Here is a 7,235-nt window from a genome sequence, read left to right as displayed (position 1 = left end):
TGTACCAACTGTTGTATAAATTTTTTACACAACTTGGTATGCTGATAAATTCAAATCGATATTTGTACATGAAGTACTGGACAATTTACTCGTATTATCAAAGACAATACGTGAAAAACGTTTATTTCTTAATCAACAATCAAATGAATATGAGAATAAACAAATTTCATGATTTGAATTTATAAAAACGGTATCGTTTAAGTTTTGCTTAATATATAATATTGTTAAAATTATTTATGTAGTTATTTTTAATTTTAATTCATATTAGTTTAAGTAGTTTGACCAAAATTGTGTGTAATCCGAAAAAAACTGAGGAACATAATTCATGTAACCTGAAAAAACCTAACGATGTAACCTGAAATACATTTCAGTATTTGGGACACAAATCGTTTGCAACCATGTCAACTAAAATAAGTCCAAGGTCGAGATGAATGGGAATTCAAATATTATGAGCAAGAGTAAACAGTTTAGAAACGACTGTGCATAATACAATATTATGCAATTATGTTAAACTCTTAGTTTCTATACGTAGTTTTATGGGAATTTTTTCAAATAGTTCCTTCAAAAAGAAGATCCGTTAAACATAGATCATTTTCAGTGTACACAACAACCTAATACTTGACAGTGACCTTTCGCCGTGCCTTTAATATAAAAAGTTTGATACGTTTATCGCTCCAAATTTAAAATGTAGATTTTCATTAATCCGAGGTAATAGTATAAAACATATTTCTTTTTAAATTTACGCGATCTTATTTATAATTTTGTGGTAGGATAAACATATTTGTAACATAGAGAAATATATTTGATCAAATTACAATAGTCGTGTGCATTTTCCCTGTAGACTATTAATAAACATGCTTCACTGAAGTTATATTATATCAATTAATCAGCTTTATCGTTATCAATACAGTGGTTATTATAATATTTTTGTTGTGGTTATAGGTTTCATAGTTTGTCGTACAGAGCCAAAAACGTAGATCGTGACAAGTTTACAGATCTGATGGCAAAGGTGAAGGATACGCAGTGGGACGACGAAGGCCGTTGGTTTATAGGAAGACTCGGAGGATTAATTTCTGTTGCTCTAGACAAACTAACGGTACGTCGCGGCGACGACCGACGTGCGCACCAGTTTCAGACGGAACTGTTGGCCGACGCGTCAGACACGTTGAGACGTGTGATGGAACCTGTCGAACCGCTGTCCGTCCTGTGTCACGGTGATTTCAACCGTAACAACCTGATGTTTAAGTACGACGACGATGGCCGGCCGGTGGACGCGCTGGCGTACGACATGGCCACCGTACGGTATGGGTCGCCGGCGATCGACTTGTCCTTTTTCTTGTACATGATCACGGACCGTCAGACTCGGGACGATCACTGGGACGCACTGTTGGACGCGAATTGCGAGACGTTGGCCGCTGTCACCGGTGACGTCCCTGTTCCGGACCGCGGCCGACTAGATGTCGAAATGCGCGAGCACGCGTTCTATGGATTGGCGCACGCGTCGTTTTTCCTGCGGATCATGTTGGAAGAACAGAAACCGATCGAACCATTGAAGATCATCGGAATGAACGACGATGAAGTGTTGGAGTGCTTGCTATCGTATGGTAGTGAACGAGCTACCGATGGGGTGGCTGATATCGTCTAACACTATTTGGACACGATGTACTCCGAAATGTCACCCTGATGTGCGTATTATTTATTACAACATGCTTACGACTCGTTTTAAAATATAATTCTGTACTTTCTAAGCTATATCTACGTCTTGCCAAATATTTGTCGAATAAAAATGTTGTGAAATTCTTGCATCATAGTGATAATAATGTATGAGTATAATTATGAAATATGAATAATTCGAGTATCGTTTCTGCGCGATGACTAATTTAAAAAAAAATTTTATTTTTATTATTTCTATATTAGATATGAAATATAACCGTCTATTAGTTCGGTCAGTAAGCGATGAAGTAATATTCCACTTAAATCACATAGTACATAATTAATTATTGGACATAATGTTTTAATTAATCTTGCATATAACTAATTAATAGTAAGTCACCTAAAGTTAATCAGCTGAAGAAAAATGAAATCATATAAATCTGAGTTTGTTTTGTAAATCAAATGCGTCCTTGAATTTTAATTTATTCCAATCAAATGAATTAATTGAATAAAATACAATCATAATACTCACCTAGCTATATATAGCTTATACATATCATTATATCAATGTATAAAAGTGACGTCAATTCGACAGCAGTATATTCGAATTTTTAAATTAGTAAATTTACATTAGTTATGACAACGCACTTTTATATCAAAACTAATGAAATGAAATGTATACTGTTGAACATCTATTTATTTTCATGTACTTATTACAATTTACAAGTTGGAAACATACGAGGGAGTGGCATATTCTTAGCAGGTTATTATTTTTTTTATTCTCGTTATTTACAAAATGTTTGCTCACTAGACTGCTATATAATAAGTGTATAGTAGTAGGTGTTGAGTATGTTTGGACAATGAATATGTTGAACTTTAATTAAATGATAAATAAATATACCTAACATAGGTACCTATAAATGCATATTATGACGAAAACTATTCAGGGCGAAGGCATTCATCCTGATCTCTAAAATGTTTAATTTTGTATCTATATTGTTACTCGTATTATTTTTCAGTTATAATTACGGTAGATTTTTCATTATGTAAAAAAAAAAAATGGATGTAATACTATTTAATATTACTAGATATCATTAAATTGTAAGTCAATATCAACACATCGACGATAAGATTTGTAGTATAAATGAGTGATTTAAATGAATTAAAAATTATTAAAATTTCATTATGTATTATAGTAAGTTATACTATATGGAATTACAAAAAGTTTCAAGTCTTTATACATTATATTTTTGAATTAACACAATATAATTAAAATTATTATTTTACATTAAAATGTACAACTAAGTAATTATTCGGTCTGTAAATATTTATAAAATATTTTTGTATAGGTATTCTGAATTTTCAATATTTTCATTTTTTTTTCTATTTTATTTTTTTACTTTTTAGTTGCTATATGAAACCTATGATCACATTATTATACTACCTATTTATTGTTATTCTGATTATGTTGTTACAATTTATATTTAATGGTACAATATTGTGTATCAATCATATTTATAGTTAAGATGTAAGAAAATATAAGATGTTATGATGTGTATTATACTATTATTTAATATGTAATTGAGTATTTTCGTTTTACGTTTATAACTATTTTATGACAGATATTTGTAAGTTTTAGAATTTATGTTCAACGTCATCATCGATAGTTGTTAAGCGTTAGGCATTGATTAAAATTTTATTGCTCGATAAATGTAAAAATTATAGAGAATTTTAGTAGATTAATTAAAGTCATGGACTTTAAGACCCCAATTTTTAAGTGAGTTATGAGTATGAAAATAAAAATATTTGAAAATGCTCATAATTCGTTTAAAAATTAAAATATCGATAAAACCATCGAGAGAACATAGATAATGTTCTTACTTAAAAGTTTGATAATAAGTCAATTCACTTTAATATCAAACTGGTGAAACTGGTGAACGAAAATTTATTGTGTCGTATGTGTATAAGACGGCGACAACACATGCGAGTGCGACGCCCTCTTAATACATTTGAAACTTAACCAAAAAGAATATATATCAATTGTAATGAAATAAATCAATAGTTTATAGTTTTATATTCCTAAACGATAGATATTTTTAAAAAAAATATTGAGAACAAAATAAATATAAAATAATATTATTCTAAAATATACAAATATCATAATGGAATATTCTCAGTACTTTTCAATACTTCTCAATATAATATATTTATTACGTGATATGATGTGTTGTTTGGATGTGTTGAGAATTGTATAAGTGTCAATTTTGTTTATTTAATTCGATAAGATTAACGTATATACGTATTGTATTAGACTGATTGATAACATAAAACATAAATAATAATTGGTGGATTTGATTTACGAGTGGGATAGTGAGATAATATATTTTATTACACTGAAAATCATTAGTATGATTAATACCACACTTAAAAAGACGTATAACACTATTAAATAGTGTATTAAAAATTAAAAGTTATGGAACAATTTATTAAAACAGAAATAAAGGCCATTGTGGCCGAAGGTGCGTTCGGTAAAAATTGTAACTTAGTGTCGTTCAACGTGTATAATGATATAATTGAAAAAAAGAGTGGAAGTATAATGCTATATTTGGGGACATTGTCACATCAGACAATATCTATTACTCCGTTTTGATCAAGTTAAAAAATCGAGATCAAATGATACGCGTAAGTTCTGAATGCGATATGCTATTCCATAATGAGTTATACTTTTATGAAAAGATCATCCCATTCTTAATGGAGTGTCGTGGCCCTTTAGTAAATGATGTAAATGCTTTATCATTACCACGGTTTTTTTATGGCGTAACAAAGGTGGTGAATTAGCGGAAAAGGATTTAATTATTTTCGAAAATGTAAATACCTTAGGCTATCGTTATAGCAAAGACCAGCTGTTCATAGATAAGGATCATTTAATCGTCGCACTTCAGGCTATCGCAAAGTAAGTTGACTTGATTTTAAACAAAATATAAATATGATAATAAATAAATTAGATAATAGATTATAAAATTAAGTCTATAATTTGCAATAATATAATTAAAATTATATAAAAAAAAATATATGAATGTACCTATTATGTATAGGTACAATTTATTTTATAAGTTATAACTATGAAGGTTCTAATTAAAGATGATTTATTTCTGTTCGATAATTTCAAAATATATATTATATTATTTTAATAATATAACAATAGTATGCAAAATTGTTAGGTATCTACCCTACGAACAAACAAACAGTTATTTGATTTTATAGTATCGCACAATTAGTTATTTCTGGTATTTAACACATGGACGACATTGTTATTTTAGTCGTATAATATACTTATTCAATTTTTAAGACGTTAAAATGATTGAGAAGACTATTATGTTTGCTCTCTGCTCTCTTATCGCACACTGTATTACACTATAACAACGTTATAGTTTTAAGTAATAAACACTTTTTATCTACTACTATACGTCACTTAGAATTTTTTCGATTTAGCTGATAACGAATTGTGTATTTTGTTCATACGTCACGGATACTGATAGTAAAATAAATGATAATACGGACATTACCTACATTGTAAATATTAACAACGAGCAGACGCAGCGTAATTCCGTCAGCCGTCACACGGGGCAATCGGGGCAAACAAACGGTTGTTGAATCGAAAAAATATATACCATACAATGGAATAATATCTATTTTATTTTCTCGATCACTTTCGTAATATTCCAGTTATCTATATTATAATACGTCCAAAACGTGCGAAAAGTCAAAACAGGTTCACAGATTTACGTCGTTTCGTCGTATCGTGATCCTATAGTCTATACTGTAACGTATTCTGATCGATTGCCGCGATCTACCGCGGAAAATATTAATATATCAAATATTTTTGATAACCCGAGCTTTTGTCACAGGTTTCACGGGCTTTCTTACATAGCCAAACACAAGAATGCCGACAGATTTCGGGACTTCGTCGCCGACGTTCAGGACACGCAGTCCGACGCCAACGGGCACTGGATAGCCCAGAACGACCTGTTGAAGAGAATAGGAAAACGCGGAGTGGACCGACTGCTGAAGCGGAGGTGGGGAACGGTACCGGGACAACGCTCAGTTGCGCCGGCTGAACAGGCTGTTCGACGACGCGGCGGGCACGCTGCGGACCGGGTCGGATGGCCGCGAACCGCTGTCCGTCCTGTGCCACGGCGACTATTGCCGCGCATCCATGATGTTCCAGTACGACGAGAGCGGACTTCCGTTCGACGCGCTCATCATGGACTTCTTCGATGTGCATTACGGGTCGCCCGCGCTGGATCTGTCGCTGTTCCTGTACACGGCCGCTTCGCAGCGAACGCGCCGGACGTGCTTGGACGAACTGTTGGACGCGTACTGTGCCGCGCTCGCCGCCGCCGTCCCGCCCGCCGTCCGCGTCCCGGATCGCGCCGAACTGGACGCCGAGATGGCCACGTGCGCTATCGTTGGATTCGCGAGAGCGTCGTTCATTTTGTGCTACAGGCTGCGGGATAACAGCGATCCGTCGCTGGACTCAGTGGCGACCAGCGACGACCCGGTGGACTACTTTTTGGCGTTGGGCGGCGATGCAGGCACCGACTGTATAGCCGACTTGGTACAACATTTGATCGACATGGCGTATACGCAGCCTTGTAATGCCCTCGGGTAAAAACTATTCAAATCGTTTTTAAAGACCTAAATAATATGTATACGTAAACAGTTTCAAAGAAAGTGCCTATCTATTATTTGAACGCGGTATTTTAAATATATTCCCAAAGTCTTAGAAATGAATTAATGAATTAATGAAATACTGATTTTTAAATTATTCCTTCTAATTATATAATATGTTATTTTTTAATTTAATATAACATAAAAAAATTCAAGCAAAGATGTGCGTAAATCATAAATAAAATATGCAAATAGGTATATACAAAAATAGAAACATTGTTAGAGGCTTTATATTATTTGCTATTACTGTATATAACTAAATATGAGTATTTTGAGTATTAATTCTTAAATTTTTAATAATGTATTTTTATTTATGATAAATATTAAAAAACGCGGAAATTGATATAACCTTCGATTGATATCATCCACCAGTGCTAAGACAGTAACAGAATTTCAAATGTGTCAATATCGACTATCAACAATCAGAAATATATAACTTCTAAAATTGATCAAAATAAATATAAATGCAGTTTTTAGATTAGATAGTGGAGGAATGATGAATGTATTATTTTTACAACGATGTACGTGTTTTAAAAAGTTTCAAAATTAAAAAATAAATAAATATTATTTTGTTAATAATATTTATTTTTGTGTCCACCATCAACTGTAAGAAAAGTATGAAAACTTCAAATTTCAACTTTTAGGGTAGTTTTATTATAAATAATTTTTCAGTATTTTACAAAATTAGTGATAAATGATAATTATTAAGAATTATATGTCATACATATATCTATGTTAAATCTTTTTTTCGAGGGTTAAAAAGTTTGAAAATACATAACAAGATTTTTCGTAAATTGTACTAATAGAAGCCCTAATTTATTAAAAATATAAGTACACATTATTTTGTTTTT

The 7,235-nt window shown here is 32.1% G+C and overlaps 2 pseudogenes; both read left to right on the top strand.

Annotated features, from left to right (window-relative positions):
- Positions 1–922: 922 nt before the first annotated feature.
- LOC113552682 lies at positions 923–1,684 on the top strand (annotated as a pseudogene).
- A 2,393-nt stretch (positions 1,685–4,077) lies between these two features.
- Positions 4,078–6,509, top strand: LOC113552027 (annotated as a pseudogene).
- The last annotated feature ends 726 nt before the right edge of the window (positions 6,510–7,235 follow it).

The sequence above is a fragment of the Rhopalosiphum maidis genome, chromosome 2 (assembly GCF_003676215.2).
Source record: "Rhopalosiphum maidis isolate BTI-1 chromosome 2, ASM367621v3, whole genome shotgun sequence".
Lineage (NCBI taxonomy): Eukaryota > Metazoa > Arthropoda > Insecta > Hemiptera > Aphididae > Rhopalosiphum > Rhopalosiphum maidis.
This window is presented reverse-complemented; position numbering and strand designations above follow the sequence as displayed.